The 27,907-nt window shown below is 40.3% G+C and overlaps 1 protein-coding gene and 2 long non-coding RNA genes across 4 annotated transcripts in view; 1 reads left to right on the plus strand and 2 right to left on the minus strand.

Annotated features, from left to right (window-relative positions):
- Positions 1-27,907, minus strand: part of LOC117531541 (bromodomain-containing protein DDB_G0280777-like) — a 483,227-nt gene that overhangs the window by 196,390 nt on the left and 258,930 nt on the right. The window lies entirely within an intron of this gene.
- LOC117530243 overlaps positions 1-27,907 on the plus strand; it is a 130,098-nt gene that overhangs the window by 12,840 nt on the left and 89,351 nt on the right. The gene's annotated exons all lie outside the window — the stretch shown is intronic.
- Positions 26,494-27,874, minus strand: LOC117530249. 2 transcript variants are annotated; one of them, XR_004566257.1, is made up of 3 exons: positions 27,658-27,874; positions 27,243-27,349; positions 26,494-26,529 (listed from the first exon to the last, which is right to left on the minus strand). It is a non-coding gene; the product is annotated as an uncharacterized LOC117530249 (long non-coding RNA). The 2 variants fall into 2 exon arrangements; XR_004566258.1 differs by having other exon boundaries at positions 27,643-27,874.

The following is a 27,907-nucleotide window of genomic DNA, read 5'->3' on the forward strand; positions in this document are numbered from 1 at the left end:
TTGCAGGCACAGGATTTGTTTGTCTTGACAATAGGTGTTTGTCTTGTTAACATCAACATGTGTGAACACAAAGGCCAGCCACAAACATTTAGTATGTGTTTAAATACTTAAAGGAGTTGATAAAATGTTCTTTCAGCTATTGTTTCTGTATGACAATGTTGCTTTTTGTCCCACACATGGACGAGTCAGCAGCAATGCAAAGATGTTACGTGCAGCTCGTTGGAACTTTAGTTATTGATCCGTTCACATGTCGTCAACATTCATGCAAGACGTCAGACTTGGGAGGTTGGATGACAGTCAGACAGAATGGTGACGTTACAGAACCACGCAAACGATGAGGAATCGTCAAGTCAGACAACAAAATGGAATACAGACAAACTGAGGTTGTCATTGAGATTTGTTCACATTTTTCAAAATCCTGACAAAGCGTTATTCACCAGATCAGCGGTGTCATCCACCAGATAGTTCTGATCCTAGACCCCAGCAACAACACCATCAATGAGCTAAAAGAATCCAGTGAAACTGCATCATTGTAAATTGGTCCATTGGGGAGAAGAAAAAAGATCTCTCACTGCTTCCCCTACTCAAACTTGAGAAGTGGGGCAGGAGATCAAAGGCAGTATTTGAGGAGAGGAAAGGTCACCATCTTGAAGAGAGCCCTCGGATACAAAGCAAGTAATGTTAAGGGCGCAGCTTTAGACCCCGGGTCTGGGGCCCCACTGCACTCTTGTAGAAGGAAATTCAAGGCAAATGAAAAAAAAATGACACAGGTGGGTTGGAGTTCCTACTGGACACGAGCCTCGAGTGTCCTCGGTCCCACTGTGAAGGGGTCTGCCAGGAGAGATCTTGGTATGAGGATGTTTCAAAAGAAACAAACCCCAGCTAAAACCTCCACAAAGCGCCTAGGCACCAGGGCGTATGAAGAAAATGGTGCAGTTTCTCCCAGTGCTGTGGGGAGACATCTCCTCTGTAGCAGCACTCAGCTGGGTCATCCACCAGATCAGCGGTGTCATCCACCAGATTGTCCTGATCCTGGACCCCAGCAACAACACCATCAAAGGGCTAAAATAATCCATTGAAACTGCATCATTGTAAATTGGTCCATGGGGGAGAAGAAAAAGATCTCTCACTGCTTCCCCTACTCAAACTTGAGAAGTGGGGCAGGAGATCAAAGGCAGTATTTGAGGAGAGGAAAGGTCACCATCTTGAAGAGAGCCCTCGGATACAAAGCAAGTAATGTTAAGGGCGCAGCTTTAGACCCCGGGTCTGGGGCCCCACTGCACTCTTGTAGAAGGAAATTCAAGGCAAATGAAAAAAAAATGACACAGGTGGGTTGGAGTTCCTACTGGACACGAGCCTCGAGTGTCCTCGGTCCCACTGTGAAGGGGTTTGCCAGGAGAGATCTTGGTATGAGGATGTTTCAAAAGAAACAAACCCCAGCTAAAACCTCCACAAAGCGCCTAGGCACCAGGGCGTATGAAGAAAATGGTGCAGTTTCTCCCAGTGCTGTGGGGAGACATCTCCTCTGTAGCAGCACTCAGCTGGGTCATCCACCAGATCAGCGGTGTCATCCACCAGATTGTCCTGATCCTGGACCCCAGCAACAACACCATCAAAGGGCTAAAAGAATCCATTGAAACTGCATCATTGTAAATTGGTCCATGGGGGAGAAGAAAAAGATCTCTCACTGCTTCCCCTACTCAAACTTGAGAAGTGGGGCAGGAGATCAAAGGCAGTATTTGAGGAGAGGAAAGGTCACCATCTTGAAGAGAGCCCTCGGATACAAAGCCAGTAATGTTAAGGGTGCAGCTTTAGACCCTGGGTCTGGGGCCCACTGCACTCTTGTAGAAGGAAATTCAAGGCAAATGAAAAAAAAGAGACAAAAACAACTTGTCTGTTCTGAATGTAGTGGAAGATTTGGACATAAGAGCAGCCTGAAAAGACACATGATAATTCATACAGGTCCAAAACATCGGATATGACTTAAGCAGAAACAGGAAAAAAAAAAAACTAAAACTTGTGAACCATCTTTTGTTCGTGGACGATTTGAAACCCTATTCCGACACAAAAAAGGGACTCAGTCAGCTCGTGAAAACTGTCCATAAGTTCTCAAAAGACATTGGTATGGAATTTGGACTGGATAAATGCACAATGACAAAAGGTAAAAAGACAAAAACCGAAAACATGAAATTGGATGAAGGGAGCTACATTGAAGATCTGGCTGTAGACTCCACATACAAATACTTGGGAATCGAACAACATAATACAATTGAGCACAACAAAATGAGAACAAAAACAACACAAGAATACCTAAACCGCTTAAAAATATCTGCAAAACACAGTTGACACCAAAGAACAAGATCACAGCCATAAACCAGTTTGCAATACCAGTGGTGACCTATGGGTTTGGCATAGTTGACTGGCCACAGCGTGAGCTTAATAAGTTGGACACAAAAACCAGGAAGATGCTCACCCTCCACAAAGTCACATACAGAAATCAGTGCATGGACAGAATATATCTCCCTCGCAGAGAAGGCGGTCTGGGTCTCACTGAAATCAACCAGGCCTACAGAGCGTCTATAATAAGTATTGGACAGTACTTAAAGAGCTCTGAAGAAGAAATCGTAAAAACGGTCACACAACACCACGAAGCCATAACTGAACGGACCTCAATCACTAAACTGGCAAAAAACGTTGGGGGAGAACTTCTACAAGAGAGAAAAAGCAACAGTCTCATGCCTGCAACAAAACTTGCAAGACAAACCAGAGAACAATACAGCAAAAGAGAAGGAAAACATCGAGTGGAAAGATGGAAACAACACAAAAGAGCCGGACGTTTCCAAGAAGAACTCGAAAAGGAATACATCGACAAAGTTGGATCAATGCAGTGGCTAAAAAATGGAGAACTTGGTTTTGATGGAGAAAGAATTCTGATTGGAGCACAAGATCAGCGACTTCTAACAAATGGCTTCAAAAAAATGTCAGGGATCTCACAAAATGATAAATGCCGATTCTGTCACACAGCTGTTGAGTGTAAACCATCTAACTTCAGCATGCCAGATCCTCAAGGCAGACGGACATTATACATCCAGACACAACAAGATCTGTCAATATCTCCACTGGAAGATATGCAAGGAACTGGAGATGGAAGTCAAAGAACATGTATGGGAGCCGAGCCAGCACCAGTCTCCAACGGAAAAGTAACTGTCTTCTACGACAAAGCGATCCCAGCAGGAAGACACATCGAAGGAGGTGCAATCAGACCTGATATTGTCATCTGGAACAAGCAAGAGAAAACAGCCAAAATCATCGATGTGACAGTCCCCAATGACTACGGTCTGAATCGAGCTGAAAGGGGAAAGATCTCGAAATACCAAGACCTGAAAAATGACCTACGAACAACATGGTCATTGAAAGACATCGATATCATCCCAGTTGTGGTGGGAGCAACAGGCCTGATGAAGAAGAACCTGAAGAAATACCTTGAGGCAATCCCCGGTCACCCAAGTGCACATGAGGTGCAGTTGTCTGCAATTAAGGGAACGATCACCATCTTAAAGAGAGCCCTCGGATACAATGCCAGATCTGGTTAGGATAACTATAGAGCCTAGGGTGCAACTTTAGACCCCAGGTTTGGGGCCCATTGCATTCTATTAAAAAGACATCAAAGATAAATGAAATACCAAAAGTCCAAAAGACCAAGGAAACACAGCTACCCAACAAGTACAGACCCATCTGCTGCCTAACAACAACATACAAATGACTGACATGAATCATAGCTGATGACATTTATGAACATCTGGACAGAGTGGGATATTCCAGAGAGACAGACTCTCACCACTTTCATTCTGTTTAATCATAGACCCGCTCAGCAAGATCCTGATGGACCATGACTTCGGGTATGACTTAAGTAGAGGCAGAGGAAGGACAAATGGAAAACTTGTGAACCATCTGCTGTTCATGGATGACTTAAAAATCTTTGCTGACTCAGATCAGAGACTCAGTCGGCTCGTGGTAGCAGTCCATAAGTTCTCCAATGAAGTTGGTATGGAATTTGGACTGGATAAATGCTCAAAATGCACATTGAAAAAAGGTAAAAAGACAAAAACTGAAAACATACAGTTGGATGAAGGGAGCTACATTGAAGATTTGGCCGAAGACTCCACATACAAATACTTGGGAATTGAAGAAAATGCTACAATATATCATAAGAAAATTGGAGGGAGAGTAACACAAGAATATCTAAACTGCTTAAAAAGGGAGGTGGTGGTCTAGTGGTTAAGTGTTGGGCTTCAGACCAGTGGATCATCGGTTCAAGACCCAGCCAGAATGGAAAGTCACTAAGAGCCCTTGGGCAAGGTCCCAGTGTGTAGTGAGCACCTTGCATGGCAGCACCCTGACATCAGGGTGTCTGTGTGTGTGTGTGTGTGTGTGTGTGTGTGTGTGTGTGTGTGTGTGTGTGTGTGTGTGTGTGTGTGTGTGTGTGTGTGTGTGTGTGTGTGTGTGTGTGTGTGTGAGGCATCAATGTAAAGCACTGTGAGCGTCTGATGCAGATTGAAAAGTGTTATATAAATGCAGTCTATTTAACATTTATCTGCAAATCAAAGTTGACACCATAAAAAAGATCACAGCCATAAACCAGTTTGCAATACCAGTGTGACCTTTGGGTTTGGCAGAGTAGACTGGTCACAGAGTGGACACGAAAACCAGGAAAATGGTCACCCTCCACAAGGTTACATACAGAAATCAGCGCATGGACAGAATATATCTCCCTCACAGAGAAGGAGGTCTGGGTCTCACTGGGTCTCAGCCAACAAGTATTGGACAGTACTTAAAGAGCTCTGAAGAAGAAATCATGAAAAAGGTCACACAACATCACAAGAACACTTTATCTGAACAGACCTCAGTCATCAAACTGGCAAAAAACTTTGGCAGAGAACTTCTATAAGATAGAGAAAGCAACCATCTGACGCCTGCAACAAAACTCGCAAGACAGACCAGAGAACAATACAACAAAAGAGAATCAAAACATCAAGTGGACAGATGGAAAGAACACAAAAGGGCTGGAGGATTCCAAGAAGAACTTGAAAAGGAAAACATTGACAAAGTTGGATCTATGCAGTGGCTGAAAATGTAGAACTTGGTTTTGATGGAGAAAAAACAAGATCAGGGACTTCTAAAAATGGCTTCAAAAAAATGTCAGGGATCTCACAAAATGATAAATGCCGATTCTGTCATACAGCTGTTGAGAGTGTAAACCATCTAACATCAGCATGTCAGATCCTCATGGCAGACGGACATTATACATCCAGACACAACAAGATCTGTCAATATCTCCACTGGAAAGTATGTAAGGACCTGGAGATGGAAGTCAAGGAAAACGTCTGGGAGCATGAACCAGCACCAGTCTCATCCAACGGAAAAGTAACTGTCTTCTACGACAAAGAGATCCCAGCAGGAAGACATATGGAAGGAGGTGCAATCAAACCTGATATTGTCATCTGGAACAAACAAGAGAAAACAGCCAAAATCATCGATGTGACAGTCCCCAATGACTACGGCCTGAATCGAGCTGAAAGGGGAAAAATCACGAAATACCAAGACCTGAAAAATGACCTACGAACAACATGATCATTGAAAGACATCGATATCATCCCAGTTGTTGTTGGCAACAGGCCTGATGAAGAAGAAGAACCTGAAGAAATACCTTGAGGTAATCCCCGGTCACCCAAGAGCACATGAGGTGCAGTTGTCTGCAGTTAAGGGAACGAACACCATCTTGAAGAGAGCCCTCGGATGCAGTGCCAGCTGTGGTTGGGTCCAACTATAGACCCCGGTTCTGGGGCTCGTTACATTCTATTACAAAGAAATCCAAGAGAAACAAAAGGTGGCTTTCAGTGTGGCAGAAGATTTAGACTAAAAGGTGGTGTTAAGTGTTAAATGGACTGCATTTACAGAGCGCTTTTCAGTCTGCAACAGACACTCAAAGTGCTTTACAATTATGCCTCACATTCACCCATTCACACAAACACTGATGTCAGGGTGCTGCAATGCAAGGTGCTCACTACACACCAGGAGCAACTAGGGATTAAAGACCTTGCCCAAGGGCCCTTATTGATTTTCTGGTCAGCCTGGGATTTGAACCAAGGATCTTCTGGTCTCAAGCCCAACGCTTCACCACTAGACCATCACCTCCTGTGTTTGGATGTTCATGGTGTTTAACCTGTCAGCAAGGTGTTGCTGTCTTTGAGGTGTGAGATGGCGTCTGTGTCAGGAGTACTGCTGCATGCTGGGATACTTTATGATTCTCTGAGTGTTGAAATTTAAAATTTTGGGGAAAATATGGAATTTTTTTTTGTAAAAACTTTGACTGATTTTGATGATCATATTTTTGTTTCCTTCATCAAAGCACAATTCCTGGTTCTTCCTCACAAAATATTAACATTTTGTATTGTTTTCGAAAATGTAGATTTTTTTCATGGTGAAAACAGTGAAATTCACCAAAACACTTTTTCTCTTTCAGTTTCTGATTTTAATTCTGTTGATTTTGTTTGATTAATCTAAACAATGTTCACAATTCTTTGTGGAAATATGAAATATGAACTTTTGGGGAGAAGTTTATGCAAAATGTTTCTTATTTGATTTTTATTTAGATTCAGATTACTTAGTTTGATTCATCTAAACACTGTTTACAATTATTCCTCAAAAAAAGAGATTTTTTTGTTGTCTTCAAATCCTGTTTGGGAAACAATAAAATTCACCTAAATGCTTTTTTGAATACAGTTTGTGATCAATTTTAATTCTGATGGTTTTGTTTGTTTCATTAAAGTTCTGCTCTTCATTGAAGAATTTTGAATTTGGGCAAAATACCAAATTTTTGTCATGAAATCCCTGAAATACACCCAGAATTGGGCAGGTTTCCAAGTCGCATGAGAGAAAACATTTTACCAAAGCAAGACGACATTCAAAAAAAATTTTTAGTTGTTGTTAAAGAATTTTATTTGTGGAATGTCATCATTTTCCTCACCTGTATAAAGCGGGAAAATAGTTGGAGAATAAACCCTAGTGAGCTCTGGATCAAAGATGGCGGCACCAGGTGTGGCAGGTATAGCGATAGCTTTTTTTGGTTTTTGCACTGCTGACAAATGTTTTTTATTGTACCGACACTAGCCTGATTTTAGATGGATATGGTTTGAGTAGGTTTGCTCAGCCGGGCAAGCACTTTGGATTCGGGAGATTTGTCCTAACTAACATTCTTGTTCAGTCGCAACTCAGTAGCCGAACAACAAAGCGCTCCGGGTTTACATCCAAGTCACAGCGGAGCTACGCATTTTTAGCAGTCATGTTTCTCTTTCTGTCTGGGGACGTTCACCGGTGTCCTGGTCCAGTACATCACACTGATGAAACGGTGGACCTGATTAAGCATGGGATCAGTCATTGTGCGGACATGCGCTTGGTTTGCAGCAGAGGACCAGCAGCTTTCGGGACACACCAAGGGCTTGAGTGGGTCCTATTACCAGTGTTAACACCAACTAGTAGCAGTCCGACAGCTTCAGATGGGGCTGCGCCTGCGGTTAATAGCAGCCTAGTAGTCACGAGGCCTTTAACTTCTCCGGCGGTGCTACCAGGGAAGCAAACACCGCTAGCGGCCCTTGACGGGACCCTGCCCGCGGCCAACAACAGTCTAGCAGTTGCGAGGCCTTCAACTTCATCGGCGGTGCTAGCGGGGGAGCTAGCCCCGCCAGCGGCTGACGATGAACATCCCACCGTCAATAGTGGATTGATAGGATGCCATCGACGGCTAACAACAACCCACCAGTCGCGAGGCTTTCGGCCACTTCAGTGGCGCTAGCGGGGGAGCTGACGCTACCAGTGGCCCTGGATGGGACTCCGCCCGTGGCTAAGAGCTTAGCGGTCGCGAGACCTTCGACTCCATCGGCGGTGCTGGCGGGGGAGCTGACGACACCAGCGGACCTGGACAGGACCCTGCCCACGGCTAACAACAGTCTAGCAGTCGCGAGGCCTTCAACTTCATCGGCGGTGCTAGCGGGGGAGCTAGCCCCGCCAGCGGCTGACGATGAACATCCCACCGTCAATAGTGGATTGCATACACCGATTCAGATCAGTAAGAAAATAAATCAGGACGTTAAAAATATGCATCTAGTGACTACAAAACAGAAAGCAACAAAGTTATTTCAAACTGTTAATCATGCCAGGGTTTTATGGGATCGAAAGTTAAAACCAAAGGGCATATTTGGGGGGCACATAAATATTAGAAGCATATTTTCAAAAGCGGAACAGCTTCAACATCTTCTGTCGGACTCAAATTTAGACTACCTGTGTCTCTCGGAGACCTGGTTAAAACCTCACTCCCCCTTAAGTCACATAATAGTACCTGGAAACAAAATATATAGAAACGATAGAATAAATTGCAAAGGTGGAGGGGTTATGATATATGTCAAAGAATATTTGCAATGTGAACAACTGGACTTACCCAACAACAATTTAGAGTGTATTCGTGTAAAATTTACATTATCACCTGAAATGTCTTTTCTTGTATTTGTCCTCTACAGACCACCGTCCGCTATGGAAGATTTCTATGATGACCTGGGTCAATTGTTAAAAATTTATAGTGCAAAAGAAATGATCCTTTTGGGGGATTTCAACTTAAATTGGATGGACAAAAAAACAAGAAAGAAATTGAGTGACATATGCATTAAATATCAACTGTCACAATTAATCAATAAGCCTAGCCGAATCACCAATAAATCACAAACGTTACTGGATTTAATTCTTAGTAATGAAGTAGACCATATCTCTAAAACATACAATTTAATAACTGGAATGTCTGACCACAATCTTACATTAGTTGCACGTAAATTATCCCGATTTAGGACTGAAAATCAAAATAGAGAAATAAAGGTAAAATGTGTAGATATTATTCCAAAAAGAAACTTAGAACCTTTGGAAAATGATCTTGGGCTGATTAACTGGGATGGAAAAATTGTAGGACCTGATTGTGAAGACGTGGCAAATCAAATAATAAGTACAATCCAAGACATATTGTCTAGATACAAGAAGACAGTACCAATAAAAGATAAAAAGCAAAATATACCCTGCTTAAATGAGTCCTTGAGGCAAATGATGAAAATTAGAGATAATGGCGTTAAAATTTTTTTTTAAATCAGGCCGGAATACAGATCACATAGTATTTAAAGGGATGAGGAACAAAGTAACATCAGAACTCAGGAAAGCTAAAGTGAATTTTTTTCTAAATAAAATAAAAGAAGCAAAAGGCAATAATAAAGCCTTATGGGAAACGCTCAAATTGATGGGCAAAGATCATCAAAAATGTGAAATTACACAAATTAAATGTTGTAATGAAATTTTTAATGATAGCGTAAGTATTGCAAATAATTTTAACACATATTTTATCAATTCTATATATGAACTTAGCCAAAAATTCACTCCAGTGTATCCCAAAAAAAAGACTAATAACAGATAACCCAAAATTGAACCTATGCTTAACTAATGAATTTCAGGTAAAAAAAATTTTGGTTTCTCTGACAAATTCAAAAAGCAAAGACATCTATGGAATAGACTCTGCGCTCATTAAAAAAAAATTATGAATACTTAATCAAACCACTAACAAGGTTAACAAATCTTTCAATTGAACAAAATTCTTTTCCAGATAAAATGAAAATTGCAGCAATAATTCCTATACACAAATATGGTAATAAACAAGAAATGGAAAATTATAGACCGATTAGCATTCTTCCAATATTTTCCAAAATCATAGAAAAGGTAGTGTCCAGGCAAATAATTGACCATCTAGAATCAAATGCGTTGTTACATCCTATGCAGTTTGGTTTTAGAAAGTACCATTCTACAGATACAGCCTGTAGCTATCTCTTGGAAAACATAAAATCAAATTTAGACAAAGGAGGAGCTGTTGGAGCAATTTTCTTAGACTTACGCAGAGCGTTCGATACCGTAAATCATGAACTTCTCTATTCAAAATTACAAAGATTCAAACTATCAGAAAACACAGTAAGTTGGTTAAAATCTTATTTATCAGGGTGAAATCAATGTGTCAGAATTAATAATGTAGTATCTGAGATAAAACTGTGCAATATAGGTTTACCACAAGGGTCAATTTTGGGCCCGGCATTATTTTCTTTACATATATAGATGATTTACCTTCAGTATGTGCCAATGTGAGCATACAAATGTACGCAGATGATACAATAATATACACACACGGAACAAATATGACTGAGGTTGTGAGCAAATTAACTATAGCCAGTTTCTACCTGGCTTCAGGAATCCTGTCTAACATTAAACTTGGAACAAACAGCAGCCATGTATTTCACTATTAAGAATAAAACAGTATATCCAAATATTATTATCAATGATCAAATTATAAAAAATGTAACTGAGTTCAAATATTTAGGGCTTACATTAGATTCAACTCTGTTTTAAGAAGCATATAAAAAAGATCTCAAACACTTTGAAATTTAATTTACTTTTAAAAGCATAAGAAACACATTAACAACAGAGGCTGCAAAATGCTTTCTAAATGCAATGATAATACCTCATTTTACTTACTGTATAACAAGTTGGGCTCAAGCAAATCTAACAACGTTAAGACCTTTGGAGTCCCTGTATAAAAGGGCTCTTAAAATCCTTGATCAAAAAAGTATTCAATATCATCCTCATATTTTGAGCAAATATGCTCTGCTCAGCTTTGAAAATTTGATCTTTTTCCATGAGGTTCAAATGGTATACAAAATAGTTCATAATCAAGCTCCGCCACCTCTCAAGAACTTCATTCACCTGTCCTCTGATACAACAACAAGGGTAACAAGAGCAACCACTCGGAGGCAGTGTACCTTTCCCAAATGTACACTCAACAAAAATATAAATGCAACACTTTTGGTTTTGCTCCCATTTTGTACGAGATGAACTCAAAGATCTAAAACTTTTTCCACATACACAATATCACCATTTCCCTCAAATATTGTTCACAAACCAGTCTAAATCTGTGATAGTGAGCACTTCTCCTTTGCTGAGATAATCCATCCCACCTCACAGGTGTGCCATACCAAGATGCTGATTAGACACCATGATTAGTGCACAGGTGTGCCTTAGACTGCCCACAATAAAAGGCCACTCTGAAAGGTGCAGTTTTATCACACAGCACAATGCCACAGATGTCGCAAGATTTGAGGGAGCATGCAGTTGGCATGGTGACAGCAGGAATGTCAACCAGAGCTGTTGCTCGTGTATTGAACGTTCATGTCTCTACCATAAGCCGTCTCCAAAGTCGTTTCAGAGAATTTGGCAGTACATCCAACCAGCCTCACAACCGCAGACCACGTGTAACCACACCAGCCCAGGACCTCCACATCCAGCATGTTCACCTCCAAGATTGTCTGAGACCAGCCACTCGGACAGCTGCCGAAACAATCGGTTTGCATAACCAAAGAATTTCTGCACAAACTGTCAGAAACCGTCTCAGGGAAGCTCATCTGCATGCTCGGCGTCCTCATCGGTGTCTCGACCTGACTCCAGTTCGTCGTCGTAACCGACTTGAGTGGGCAAATGCTCACATTCCCTGGCATTTGGCACGTTGGTGAGGTGTTCTCTTCACGGATGATGCGAAGGAGATGTGTTGCACTGCATGAGGCAAATGGTGGTCACACCAGATACTGACTGGTATCCCCCCCCAATAAAACAAAACTGCACCTTTCAGAGTGGCCTTTTATTGTGGGCAGTCTAAGGCACACCTGTGCACTAATCATGGTGTCTAATCAGCATCTTGATATGGCACACCTGTGAGGTGGGATGGATTATCTCAGCAAAGGAGAAGTGCTCACTATCACAGATTTCGACTGGTTTGTGAACAATATTTGAGGGAAATGGTGATATTGTGTATGTGGAAAAAGTTTTAGATCTTTGAGTTCATCTCATACAAAATGGGAGCAAAACCAAAAGTGTTGCGTTTATATTTTTGTTGAGTATAAGACTGCATTTGCACAATCAACATTTTCTTACAGAGCCACAAAGAAGTGGAATATATTATCAGAAGAAATAAAAACACAACCAGACTTTAAGACATTTTCTGTAAAGGTAAAATCATGGCTTCTTCAAAACCAAAGATGTAGGCACTAAATATATAGCACTGCTAAAGGTAACACTGAACATATGTAATAAGTATTCTGATTCTGTATAGAAATTGAGAGATGAACTGTATGAAGGGTGAATATTTTTTACAAGTGTTTTGATATTGTACAGTAATTGAGAGGTTTAGATTAATTTATGAATGTCTTGACAATTTTGATGTTTTGATGCTGCATGTTATGAGTGACAGGGATGAATTATGAATGGTTGTTTTAAATGTTTTGATATGGCACAGTATTTTAGAAATGAATGAAGTAAGAATGAATTTAATATTATATATTTTATGAATTTAGTATTATATATTTTGTAGGTTTGTTTGTGATGTATTTAATAGCCCTATGTGTATCCCCCTGACCCTCAAGGACTACAGATGGAAGTTAGCTGTTGCAGCTACAATCTGGTACAAACATCTCTGCTTGATGAGCATAATGTAATTGTATGCTGTCCTTGTACAAATAAATGGAAATGAAATGAAATGAAACTAGAACCGGTTCATGATGTCTGCTGCTGTACCTGTAAGGTCAGAGGTCAAACCATAAGCGGTGACAGAAGTCGATGGTGGAGGTGGAACGAGGAGCGTCTTAAACAGGGCTGTGAATACTCAGCGGATCCGAGGAATTCCGCGGATTTCGTCAATGGGGGGTGTTAATGTTGTACTCTGTAATTGTAATCGTCACTGAGTTTTTAAAAAGCCCATCGCAAAGCGTTTCACAAGTTTTATAAGTCCGCGGACGCTGATCTGTGTGTTACAGTAAAGCGGGACTGGTTGGTTGCTGCAGCGACGCTGTGTGGCTCCTGCAAGATGCTAAAGCTAAACGTAGCATGTGGACATCGCAAACTTTTAGAGCTCTCAAGTTTCTAAAAGAAGAATGTTGCAGCGTGTCTGTGTCACAGAGCGACATCAGACAGAGAGAAGATGGCGAGAAAGACGGTTTGAAAAAGTTTGATAAGGACGAGAATCTGTGGAATTGTCACTGGCTTCATAAACGCACCTGAAAGAAAAACAGGAAAAGTGAACTGAGACATCAGGAAACACAGTAAGAATTTTTCTCTGTCTGGAAAACAAACATTGTGCGGTTAAAACAGGATTTTAGACAAGATTATGTGACTCTTTTTATATTGTTAATCTAGACTTTCTTTCATTGGAAGAAAGACACTGTGGGTTTGAGTGGATTTACAGGAATTTACACAAGAATGTGACTTTTTTACTATAAGGTATGTTTTCAAAATATTCTCCAAGCTTTAGCTGTGGTTTTTGAAATGCTTCAAGTCTTTTCAGTCTTAATGAATTTAATGCAGTTTAACTGTTCTGAATTAATGCATAATTTGGTTTACAATTAAAAGGAAAATCATTCCAGGACCTAATTCCACATCATGTTCTGTTATTTCAACATCATCATTGACATGTCAAATGAAAGGTTGAATATAGGATCATTTAAATCTGCACTTCTTTTGAGATTTTTTTTTCTTTCAGGAGATGCTGAAAATATATCATTAGAATCTGATACATTAAATTAATTTTGTATCTAATGTTTAGATACAAAATTAATTTGGTTTCTGGGGCCCTAAACCCCGGCTCGACCACCTGCAAATTTTCCTCAGATTTCACAATTTTCATTTCACAGCCCTGCTTAAAGAGGAACAACATTTTTGCTGAATCAGCGGCGTTTCTGATTCTGTCATGAAGACAATTTGGCAGCAGAAATGCTGGAAGATCAACATGACAGAAGAGACGGACTTGAACTGAGGACAACAGGGTGTCCAGATTTACAACGCTGACGTTCAGCTGCTCTGATCCAGGTTTCTGACAGCTTCAGTCAGCTGGATGTTGGCTCCTCCTCCTCTGCATGGACAGACACACCCACCATAATGTGTCAGCTGTGTTCTGTGGTCATTCTGTAAAACACTCCTGCATGACGTTGATGCGGCTCTATGACATCATATTAAAATGTTATCAATCAATCCTCTGTGGGGGCTGATCACCTTTGACCTTTGCATCGTGTTCGAAAAATCCATTTACCAAAAATAAATTCATGGTGTTTGGGTTCAGCAGTGATCAGTTTCAACGTCAGAAAAGCTGCTGATGGTCTTTTTATTGATAAAGCGTCCAGACACAAACTCTGAATGTGTCTCTGGATGAGTCTCAGACAGTTGGATCGTGTCCTTCACATGGACTGAGAGCCACCTGGCATCATGGGTGTGGTCAAGAACAAACATCCAAGACAGAAGTAGAGTCAGCACTTGTATATCCAACTCAAAGTCAGCCTGCCTCTATGACCTCACAAAGAGCAGCATGTCAATCTCCAGGGTCAGTGTTTGGAGTCAAAGTGGACACTTCAGCTTGTTGGTGACCCCATATTGACCTCTGGGGGTGTTGTACTTATCAGAAATGAGTTTATGTCCAGAAACATGGAAATACATATTTAGTTTACATTTCTATCACATTTACATCCTCAGATTCACACGTTTCTAATTTCGTGTTCAGACATTTCACATCCCAGAGGTCAATGACCTCTAGCTGACCCCAGAGGTCAAACTGAGAAAGTCTCCACATCTTAAATTAAAGCTTCTGTCATCAAGAACAAACCCTGAAAGTTTCATGTTTTCATTCTGTGCCCAGTTGTCCTGATTAACAGCCCCACTAACACACTTTTTGATTGAAGAGCATCATGTTGTAGAATGAAGCTGTTTGTACTTTTATTGTGACGACTTGATTGTAAAACACACAAACTGAGACAAATGACACTTGATCCATGATACATTTAAAGTTTGTTACATTTTACAAATTCATTCATGAACATCAAGGAAATGATTTAAATTTGGATGATGTGTAAATTGTGTTGCCAGAGTCACGTTTCAGTTTGAAGTAAAAGAGAAGCAGTAAAATTAAGAACCGTGCACCATTTTTTAAATATGAAGGTGTGTGTGTGTGTGTGTGTGTGTGTGTGTGTGTGTGTGTGTGTGTGTGTGTGTGTGTGTGTGTGTGTGTGTGTGTGTGTGTGTGTGTGTGTGTGTGTGTGTGTGTGTGTGTGTGTGTGTGTGTGTGTGTGAGGAAGAATTCAGTCCACAAACTGTCTGTCTCCGTCTCTGAGGTGTCCCTGTTTACCATTTGGTCCATAAATGTTCTGGAACATAACTGCATTTATATCAAAAATCCCTCAGATTAACAGCTTCTTCTCAGCAGTAACAGTTGTTACTATTAAGATGAAATAATTCAAGTTGTCAGTATGTTTGTTTAATCAGGAAATGTAATATCAAAGTCAAGTTTAACCAATCAGAACCTTCAGTTTGTGGACCCGCCTTTTCACACCAAAATCTGTTCATTTGACATAATCAAGGAGAGGCTGTGAACACATGAAAACAAAACCTTTAAAATGGGTTCAAATATTTGAGGAAACGTTTCTTTAATTACATGGTCGTCTTTATTATTAAAATAAAAGTTCAACACAAAGCACAAAAGTCAGAAAAAATAAATACAGCAGTAAAGAAATGGCCTAAAATCTGTAAAAATGATGAAGAAAATAGTTAAAACATGAAAATTAAGATCAGAAAACAGCAAAACACTCAAAATATTTCAAAAACACTCAAATAATTTGAATGTTAAAAATCTAAAATTTGATTAAATTGGTTAAAATCAGAAAGGATAATTAAAAATATTTTTTTTAAAAGGTGATGGGATCAAAATCATCAATTGCAATACAAAACTTCTCACCTTCATGAAAATGATGGAAACATTATTAAATGCAAAATTAGGTCATGAATTTTAATAAAATTCTGTCTGACTGTGTTTTGAAACAAGGTTCGGTCAGATCGGCACACAGAAATGATCACACAGACTGCATTTTGCTAGAACAAACAGGCGCATATTTATTCCCCACAAAAGCAGTTACATCAAACACAAGTGGTTGCAGCGCATGAAACATCTCTTTCTCTCTTACCGTGACGCCTTTAAGATGGAGAGCCAACACCTTCGGCAGAGTGCGCTTGTCAACCGGCTGGGCGTTCGTACGTGACCCGCAGCAGACTCTATCGGAGCATGGCTCTGCCCCCTCTTTTCTAGTGTGTGCGCGAAGGGAGGGTGAGTGGCCATCTCAAACTCCCTGGCGCACATAATTCCTTTAATCAACAGGCATCAAAAAGGTATTTCCTCTTGCAAAAACATAATAACCCCAGCTCTTCACTCCCAGTTCAGAATGACCCCAGCATGCTTCACTCCCAGTCGTTAGTGGCTACAAAAACAAAGTTGTGCAATCAGTGTAATAATAACAAGTACATCATTAGGGTTACTTTAAGACAGGGGCAAAACAACATAATCTTTTCTCCACACATTCCACTCTTGGTGTTTTGCACCAGTCAATTTATGTAACCACTAGCAGATTCAGGTAATGCTGGGCTCCAGCCTATTCCATTGATTATGTCCTGCCATAGCATTTCCCACATTTCTTCTAGTGATTCACAAACAAAATTTTGAGTAATATAGTCTTGATTATACCTGTTCCAAACAATATACTCATATACAAAACCCAATGTTGTGGGGTCTAATGTGACATTGTATTCGTTCACTCCAAAAGGATCATGAATTAACAAAGTTAATTTAATCTCATTCGTTGAAATATTACCCATTCCACCTCTCGCCTTAAACGTATAACATAGATACATGTAAAAATGTTACAAAAAGTCATCACACATATTGCTATAATTAATATTGTCAAAGGTGGCACTAAGGTACTCCTGGCAGTGACAGACATCCCTGAAAAGATATCCCACCAATGATGTGCTGATGCTTGCTGTACTAATTTTGCCACATGTTTTACCCGGTCACTAGCTATCAATGTAGACACCATGAGACTGGAGATGTTGGACGTATGTGACTCTATTAATTGCTGAATTTCCGTAGATTGTTCCAATGCGCATTTGAAACGCTCCAGGGAAAGACTCCATGGGGAATGCAATACATCCCATTGTACCGAAGTCAGCCGACTCGATACAGAATAATTAGTCAAACGATACGTCCGGTCACCCCAATGCCATAAATGCACATTGTTCAGGCAGCCAGTAAACGGAACCGAAGGTACTTGTGAATTGTTTCTCATTGTTGCAACACACAGAGCATGTGGGCCAATTTGCCACAACATTTCTCTTGGTGTTTCCCTAGTCCAGTCAGAAAGTACAACCTCTGAGTCGGTTAGACATGGATTGGCATATCCCGTTTGCAGCACACAGGCCATACCTTTATCTGTTTTGTCACACATTTTGGTATCAAAAGTCGTATTAGTTTTTGGTTCTAACCACTCTCCATCCATATGCAAGAACCAATAACCATTAGCCGTTATCACAGGTAACACTTGATATTTACAAACAACCTTTGGTTGTGTCACATTGTACTGGGTCCAGTGTCCAGTACATACTGTTTCATTACACTGTGTAAATTCTGGATGTAACTTTAACCATAAGGTATCAGTTATATTCCAAATCCATTTCCAATCATGATAGTTCCCTGTGGTAACTATACGCTGAAATCTTTCTCTTTGAGCTTCAGCATGAAGAGTTTGTATAGTACATGCTGTCCAATTTCCCATATGAGATAAATTTTGGAAGACATTAAATGTTTCATTCCATAATGCCAATTGCCATTTGAAATTCTTTTGCCACAAATTAGTATTTTGTACTTGCCCTACTAAGGCTTTAGGCATCCATTCTCCTACCTGATGGATTACTTGAGACGAATATTTCCCTGTGTTTGATAACATTGTTCTGGTCACTTCATTATCAACTGTATTTGACACTCCTAGGACAGTTCCTGTTCCTCCTAATAGAGTGTCATACCACGCCCTTCGACGTCTTCTGCAAATTGGAATTTTTGGAAAGGTAACTTGCCAATATACCTTTGTCTTCACTGTTGCTTGTGCCAAATAGGTGCAGGTATCAATTAAAGGTGCAACCTGGGTTTGTGTTGCCTTAACCTCTTTTGGTAGTACCCAAATTGGGTATCCCCAAAGTGTTCTATTTGCTATGGCCGTGCCATTAGCTATCCATAGTACTGACTCTGCTGTTATATTCCATTGTGTACTGTTTGGTGAATTTCCACAAGTGACAGTCGTTTCATTCAGTATGCATACATGTACTAAAGATGATATAATCAGTTGACACCCTTTACCTATCACTGGTATATTGTAATTCTTATAACATTGTCTACATTTGTAGATAGTACAATCACTAGTCAAATTTCCAAATGAACATTGTTCATTAGCTGCACAAGTAAAATTGTCTTGGGTCCTGCTTTGGGTGCTGTTTTTCCATGAAAGAGTCACCACTTGATCAGCAACCACCAGTTGATGTCCTTCTGTCATTCCCCAGCAACAGGGGACCATGGCACCACCTACAAGGAGGAGTATGACCCAGCAGCCGACACCTCCAATCCCGGGGCTTCCACTGGTTGTCAAGACGACGCCCACCTCCTGTGGTTCTTGATTGCCCGATCAGCAACTCCCACCAGGACATTGAACCTAGATAGGACAGGGAATACTATTCGTAGAATGACAATGATTAGTCCTCTCTTACATAACACTTTGATATAGGCACATTTACCCATTTTTCTTCACCCTGATAGAGTATACTAACAGTTGCATCATTCCCTTGAGCTATAATTTCTGCCACTTTAGGCGGTCCGTTAGGTTGTTTCACCCAAACTTTGGCACCTGCTTGATCTGAGGAACCAAAACCTTGTGTTCCTCGTGTAGTTATTACTACGGGTTTTGGTATCTCCTGTACCAACCCCATTTCACAGGGTTTAATTATTAATTGAGCAATTTTGTCCCCTTTGTTCAATATCAGGGGTTGTTCTCCAAACAATCTACAAACCACTCCAATTTCACCTTGATAATCTGCATCTATCACTCCGGCTTGAATAGTTAGCCCTTTGCCACGTAGAACACTACGTGGCAGGACATGCCCATATGTCCCTTTTGGACACTGTAAACCTAGTCCTGTTTTTACGACTTGAATTTGGTCAGGTACCAATGTAACAGTTGCCAATGTTCTCAAATCCAGTCCTGCTGAGCCTGGAGTTGCTCTGACAGGTAATTCCGCTTGTGGATCAATTTTCCACATTTTGATGCTGTCAGTAGTATGCTCTATCATTTCTCCTGAAATCATCCTTATCAATGGTGTGGATCCGGACCCTATAGGTTGATTGTTTAACTGATCCACTGCAGTAGTCAAGTCCTGTTTCCATTGTCGCATAGTGCGATCTTTTGACAACTTCAATAGGGTCTCTTTAAGGAGCCCATTCATTCGTTCTACTAGTCCCGCCGCTTGTGGGTAATAGGGAATATGATAAATCCATTCAACATGATGTTCTTTGGCCCACTCTTTTACTTTATTCCCCGTAAAATGAGTACCATTATCAGTTTGAACCTGTACTGGTCTGAGCTGGTCCCTGAATTTTTTCTGGATTGCCATGAATTAATGAGGCCTCCGCTCCTGTGTCCACTAAAGCTGAAGTAACTTGAACTGATTTAATCCAATAAATTTCCAATCGAACATAGGGCCTAATATCACTTGTTAGAAGCTGGCCTATTTCCTTAAAAGTGATCCCATCCCACCCCAGGACCACTTCTTCCTGTTGAGATGCCTCCTCGGCATCCTTCTTTCCCTTTCTACTAAAACAAGACATTTCTGTGTGTAGTCTGAGCGCAACCGTATCCTGCCGACAACGCCAAAAATGTTTTGAAACAAGGTTCGGTCAGATCGGCACACAGAAATGATCACACAGACTGCATTTTTCCTAAGGACATAGCCTGCTGTATGGCTTCCTTTGCCATATCAAATGAGCATTGTTGTTCCTCCCCCCATACAAAAGAAGAAATGCCAAAAACAAGATGCACAAAAGTCCCAAAGTAGTGATAATGCAGAAAAAAGGTGCAATTTTTTTTCATCTTCAAGAGGCTTTTTTTTTAAACAGGTGCAACTTATACACCAGAAAATACAGTACTAGTAACAATAAATTCCCACTTTCCACATATAACATTTCTGCAACTAATTCATTGTAAATCAAGACTCAAGACAGCAGGTGTGTTTAACATTCCTGAACATGACAGACGTGTCAAAATGAGTGCACACAAATCCATCATCATCTCTAAAATACCTCCCAATGGAGCTTTCTCTTTAACCTCCACCCGTTTTAACATCTCACATAAAACCGGTGGAGTCGCGGTGGGAATTGCTCCAGTCCACGACCCAGGGCGTCCCCCACGTCGCCGTAGAAGCTGGCCTATTTCTTTAGAAGTGATCCCATCCCACCCAGGGACCACTTCTTCCTGTTGAGATGCCTCCTCGGCATCCTTCTTTCCCAATCTAAAGCAAGACTCCTGCTGAGATGCCACCTCCGCATCTCTCTTTCCCAATCTAAAGCAAGACATTTCTGTGTGTAGTCTGAGCGTAACCGTATCCTGCCGACAACGCCAAAAATGTTTTGAAACAAGGTTTCAAAACAACATAATCTTTTCTCCACACAGACTGTAAAAACCCAAAACTAAATACACCTGATTCAACACAGACTGGACCAGAACAGAACTGGATGTTTAATGTCCAACTTGTTATTTTGATTCTAAATCCTGTTAAAATATGTAGATTTTCAAGCTGGAACTCAGAAATCCTGAGTTCCAGCTTTCCATTGAATGCAGCATGAACTTTGAAACTTGTGTACACACGTCCACCTTCATGTTGTCCCCAAGATCTCACAGAACAAACCCACTATATTTTCCCTGCAGTCTCACTTTCCCCCCAAGTCAGTTTAGTACCTTTTTGTGTTAAACTGAAAGTGCTGATACCTTTAATAATAGTAGTGCTATGTGACTAAAAAGATTAATCCAGGTTTTGAGTATATTTCTTGTTACATGGGAAACAAGGTACCAGTAGATTCTCACAAATCCAACAAGACCAAGCATTCATGATATACACACTCTTAAGGCTATGAAATTGGGCTATTAGTAAAAAGAAAAAGTAGAAAAGGGGGTGTTCACAATAATAGTAGTGTGGCATTCAGTCAGTGAGTTCGTCAGTTTTGTGGAACAAACAGGTGTGAATCAGGTGTCCCCTATTTAAGGATGAAGCCAGCACCTGTTGAACATGCTTTTCTCTTTGAAAGCCTGAGGAAAATGGGACGTTCAAGACATTGTTCAGAAGAACAGCGTAGTTTGATTAAAAAGTTGATTGGAGAGGGGAAAACTTATACGTAGGTGCAAAAAATTATAGGCTGTTCATCTACAATGATCTCCAATGCTTTAAAATGGACAAAAAAAAGAGATGCATGGAAGAAAATGGAAAACAACCATCAAAATGGATAGAAGAATAACCAGAATGGCAAAGGCTCACCCATTGATCAGCTCCAGGATGATCAAAGACAGTCTGGAGTTACCTGTAAGTGCTGTGACAGTTAGAAGACGCCTGTGTGAAGGTAATTTATTTGCAATAATCCCCCACAAAGTCCCTCTGTTAAATAAAAGACATGCAGAAGAGGTTACAATTTGCCAAAGAACACATCAACTGGCCTAAAGAGAAATGGAGGAATATTTTGTGGACTGATGAGAGTAAAATTGTTCTTTTTGGGTCCAAGGGCCGCAGACAGTTTGTGAGACGACCCCCAAACTCTGAATTCAAGCCACAGTTCACAGTGAAGACAGTGAAGCATGGTGGTGCAAGCATCATGATATGGAAACTGAACATTCTTTGAATGTTCATTGAATGTTTGCATGAGAACATTTGCAAACTTGGTATGAACATTGGATGAACATCATATGAACAAAGAATGACAGGTCATGTTTGCATACAAACATTATACAAACATTCACAAACATCATGTGAACAGTTGAACCAGAACATTAAATGAACATTTGTAGAATGTTTGAATGCTAACATTACCTGTCCTCATTTTTTGTTCATATGTTCGTACAATGTTCCTGCTCAATATATCTACTTTTTTGTGATTTTTCCTATTGAGAACTAAAAATGATGTAAAACAAACTTTATAAATGTTTTAAAATTCAACAGGTTTTATTCAAATAGTAACTTGCAATGTATTCATGGAACTTTTGAAATCACTTACAGATTTAATGATGGAATTCATCTTTACAGAATTAAACATCATGCTCAAAAATAAAAAAAAAGCACATAAAATGAAAAATTTTCAACTTTACAAAAGATTTCTTACATGGCATACCACTAACACTACTCCAAAAGATGTTCAGACAAAATAAGAATAAATCTTCGAGAAATAATATTAAAACCTAAAAAAACATTCATCTATTGATCTACAACCAACTACACATTTTAGGAGCAAAAATAAATTCAGCTTACATCTACATACAGTTAATAATACTTTATGATATTTAAGAGCAAAACTGTGGACAGTTTTAAAACTAACAATAAATTCCCTGAGAAAATTCCTATGAAAAAAATAATATAAAGTTTTTGATCAGATTTGAAGACTCAGTATGACATTAGTCAGATACGACAATGCAACTTGCTGAACACACATTTTAAGAGAGAAACTTAACAGTTTAACAAAAACACATTACAATCAATAAATTTCCTGAGGAAATTCACATGACAAAACACTAAGTTTTTATCACATAGAAGTATGACAGTCAGATACGACAACTGAACACAATTTTTAAAGCAAAATTGAACAGTTTTAACACAAACACATTACAAAATTTTCCTGAGGAAATTCATGATAAAAAAAAAAATACAAAAATAATAATAAATTTAAATTAATGTTTGATCACCAGAGAAAAAGTTTCTCCGGAAGTAAAATAAAATTTTATCAAAAATATTCCATGTATAAGGCAAATTAAATGCTGCTGCTAATCTGCTAATAAGCGCTAATATTATGAAATATAAACACAATGTTAAAATACCCTCAGCCGTATGAGGATTGTCTTCATAATAATTACTTAATTGGTATCCCAGTGCAAAGTGTGTGTGTGTATATATATATATATATGCGCCCTTTTTTGTGTTATCTGTGTATCACTAATATACGAGGTCTATTAGAAAAGTATCCAACCTTATTATTTTTTCAAAAACCATATGGATTTGAATCACGTGTGATTACATCAGACATGCTTGAACCCTCGTGGGCATGCGAGAGTTTTTTCACGCCTGTCGGTTACGTCATTCGCCTGTGGGCAGTCTTTGAGTGAGGAGTCGTCCACCCGCTCGTCGATTTTTTTCATTGTTTAGGAATGGCTCAGAGACTGTTGCTTTGTTTGATAAAAATTTTTTCAAAACTGTAAGGCACAACTGAGTGGACACCATTCAATAAATTCAGCTGGTTTTCGGTAAAAATTTTAACGGCTGATGAGAGATTTTGGTCTGGTAGTGTCGCTTTAAGGACGGTCCATGGCGCCTGACGGCGATCTGCGCTTCAAGGCGGCAGCGTCTCGCCGTTTCAAGTTGAAAACTTCCACATTTCAGGCTCTGTTGACGCAGTAAGTCGTCAGAACAGAGAACTTTCAGAAGAAGTCAGCATGAGGAGTTTATTCGGACATTCCATTGTTAACGGTCATTTTGTAATGAAAGAACGCATGTCGGGCTGGACCCGACCGCGGGGGGTCGCGGCAGGAAAAACACCTCCGTTGGAAACCTTAACGGGCAAGTTGGAACATGCCCAAGCTGTTAAACAATTTCTCAGTTACTCACTTGTTGAAAGCCATTAAAAGCCGCCTGAATTCTACAAATGGTTTTCAACACGGAGGTGTTTTTCCTGTCGCGGCGCACACAGATTTGCCGAGTCGTCACGGAAACGACTCGGCGAATTTGCGCGTACGTCTTTCATTAAAAAAATGTCCTTAAACAGTGGAATGTCCGCATAAATTCCTCATGCCGGCCTCTTCTGAATCTTCTCTGTTCTCTCACGATGTCCTGGGTGAATTAAGCCTTAAATTAGGATGTTTTAAGCTCGAAACAGGCCGACGACAGCGCCTGGAAGCGCTGCAGGACGTCCCGCTCCGTGGGAAGTCCTTACACCGACAGAAACACCCCATAATCTCTCATCAGCCGTTAAACTTTTCACAGAAAACCATTTTAATTTCTCGAATAGTGTCCACTCGGATATTCCTCACAGGTCCAGAAAAATTTTTGATAAAGCAACGCGCGCCGTCTCGAGCAGCGTGTGAAACAAAGGAATTCAGCCGAGAGGGCAGGACCACATCTCACTCAAGGCCTGCCCACAGGGAAATGACGTCACCGACACGCGTGAAAAAACTCACGCATGCGCACGAGGGTTCAAGCATGATTGGTGTAATCGCATGTCATTCAAATCCATATAGTTAAAAAAAATAAATAAAAGGGTCGGTTTATTATCTAAGAGACCTCGTATTCACCTCTGTATGTTTATATTGGTGTTGTAGGATAAAGTCAGACATTTTAATGGCATCCAAAGGAGATCATGCGTGTGCACATGCATGAGCTTCTGAAAAATGTGGAAGTTACCATCGACTGCAGAATGTGTGTGCACACTGATGTCTGCGAGATGTCTTGTGTTATCAGGTTGTGAAAACAGCGTTTTCTGTTTTCGAAGTGTTTTTCAGTAGCTTTTACATAATATATGATAGACATGTTAGATTTACACAGAAATTAATCTGTTTTGGAGCAGATTCTGCCATGTTGCATTAGCAGCCAGAGAGAGACCAGATGTCACAGTGCCTCTATACTGTGACTGGGTGTCACCCCCCCCCCCCCCCCCCCCCAAAAAAAGACAGATTTGCAAGATTGTTAGCTTCTCAAACCTGTAATCTGGGTCAGGAAGAAGTTCAGGATGGTCCCGTCTATACTTCTTCTGCTTGGATAGGACATTTTTGGATTATGGCACAATTGTAGAAATGATGATTGTGATATTTATTGCAGCCTCCATAACAACTAAATTTGTGGCACGTCCCTGGCAAGGCTGCCTTTGACGGTTCCTGACTTGCCCTGACTGCTGAAGCACTGCCAAAGATAAACGGGAGCCGTAGCGTACAAGCAGCCCCTGACAATGCTCGTTACCGTATTCTTCCCTTGTTCCATTCCAGGGGTGTATACAGTCAAGGCACTGATTAGGGCATTCCTCTGGTGCCTGGTTCACTTGTCCTCACCATCAAGTCTGTCATTAGCACTCTTGAGCTGCAAGTTGAACATTTCCATTGTTAGCCATAAGCAATTATATATATTTTCCTGTTCAGATACTGTATAATTTCAGCGGCATGGTCATAACTGGTATTCAACTCAACTCCTTACTGGACAGGCCCTATATTTTAAACAAGCTGTTTATTTGCTTGCAGAATTTTTCTCAGGTTAGTTATCAGCGAGGTATACCACACAGGTGAAAGCAGATCAGACAAAAATGATTAATCCTCTGTACCCAACGCTATTTGTGTAAAGGGCCTTTCACACCGCATGCTTGGAAGTGTCAGAGGCATCACAAATCGGTCTAAAAAGCATTATTTTCAATGAAACACGTAGCTTTTTATAGGCGTTAGAAGTGTCGCGTCAAAAGCTGAGCTAAACAGATGCTTCTACCAGAAGCGTGCACATTCCTGCTTGTCAACAGAATGACGTTCAAAGTTCAACCCAATCCAACTTTTGGCACTCTGAACTGTGACAAAGCTTCGCGCTGTCCAGTAGAAACATGTTGGGTCCAAACATGGAAGACTCATGGCAGAAACCACTGATCTCTACAAAACAGAAACATGTCACAGGACTGCTCATTTATACAGAGCAGTTTTCTGAAGAAAAATCCTTGCAAATGTTTTTTAACCCAAAAATTAATTTGATTGTGAAATATTAAAGCTTTTTCTTGGTTCATCGACACATATACAACATGGCGATCATTCAGCTTTCCTCTGGGGGGGGGGAATCAGAGTGAAAATCTCCGCCCCCCTGCTGCATGCGGCATGTCAGGGTGTAGGGAGGCGTTGACACAACGTGACTGACGACACACTGGGAGTTGCCTGACGCGTATAAAGCATGCAATGTGAAAGGCCCTTTAGTTACTAGTTTCCATAAATACAGCATGTTTATAATACACTGTAAAAAAAAAAAAAAAAAGGCAAAACTTTATTGAAGTGAAGAGGATCTAACAAACAGAAAACAGCCCCATTACTTCCAGGCACTGCTTGTAATTGGTTCAAGCACACACTTCTGGTTTAGCTGGCCAACCTTCAGATAATCGTGTCAGCAGTGTCCACATTGTTCTCTCTCCTGGTATGTCTGGGAACTGACACTTTCAGGGACGGTCCAAGGATGTAGTGCATCAACTTTGTCATTCATCTGTTCGATACTGTGAATGATGTCATTCTGCTTCTCCTGGAACACAAAATGTATATAGATCCACATGTTACAACCTTAATACAGAAGTTCCCACTTTTTTATTAAATCCTATGCTTCACAAATGATTAAGCCAATGCTGTTGATGCCTTTCATCATGAGCACAGACAAATCTGTGAATGAACTGAGTGATGAAAGTGACCTATGGAAAAAAAAACACTTGAAATATCTTGACAAGGCCCTGGTGGGGTCTGGTGGTTGTCCCCCAGAAAAATGTGAAATCTCAAATGCATTCTGGTGCTTACTCAGGTCTATTCCAAAAGAATCTCAAATGAATTTTTTTGTTGGCACAGGTCAGTTTTTCCACAACAGATAAGGTGGAAACCTCAGTAGTACAACATAGAAGTCCTTATGTTTCAAGTGTATGGTACCATAGACAGTATGCACACACTATGCAAATGAAACATTATGCAAGGGACACAGAATTTTTTATATAAGAAATTCTGAAACTTTATATCAGCAATAAATAAATGTTTATTGAGTAACAGGGCCTGTAAATTATTTCTTTAAGGAAGGAAAGTTAGCATATACAACTTCATTACTGACAGATTTTACTCTATTTTCAAATTATCCCAAATAGATATTAGAGTATTTCTTGCCAGAAATGTTTGAATATTTTGCTTGCTGAACATGAATTTTAGAATCTACTAACACAAGACACTACAATTTTATTTAACCATTATAGTACAAACCTCTGGATAATCGGGCTGATGTGAATCAACTGCAGGCAGACACTCAACCCACTGATCAGATGGAGGATTCACTGATTCAACAACTCTTACAGCAGCCGGCGTGGTTGCTGTTGGGGGGGAACAAGCAATAATTCAAAAATATTATCACAAGCTTATCTTCATAAAGTCTCTTTCTGGGCACTGACATTACTTAAATTTCAAATGCGTCAACACCTAATAAAAGATAGTATATATTTTAGTCATGTTCTAGTCAAAATATTAATTAGGCCTGTGCCTCTCTGTGGCTAACGTTAGCTCCATGCTAGTCAAAAATGTGTTGGTTTGGTTCCCATTAATCTATGGCTGGCATAATCAAGCTTCAAGGAAGTTTTATTTCTGGCTAAAACGAATTTGTGCTCACATCAGGTTCCGTTACCTTCTTTTGATAGTCACAGCGTCGATATCACGGCACAAAGGCCCAGCCATTTGAAGCTAACTGCTACCTCATGGTAGCTATGTGGTGGTTGTTTGTGAGGAATCCCAGTCGACGAGCGTCCAGCGTTAGTCTCCTCTTCTGCTCTCAGTGGTCTCTTAATCACAGTATAGAGACTGAACAGGCGAATTAACTTGTGGAACACAAACGTTTATTTGCTAAAACAGAACGGAGTTGAGTGCTGCAACTCAGC

The sequence above is a fragment of the Thalassophryne amazonica genome, chromosome 18 (assembly GCF_902500255.1).
Source record: "Thalassophryne amazonica chromosome 18, fThaAma1.1, whole genome shotgun sequence".
Taxonomy (NCBI): Eukaryota; Metazoa; Chordata; class Actinopteri; order Batrachoidiformes; family Batrachoididae; genus Thalassophryne; species Thalassophryne amazonica.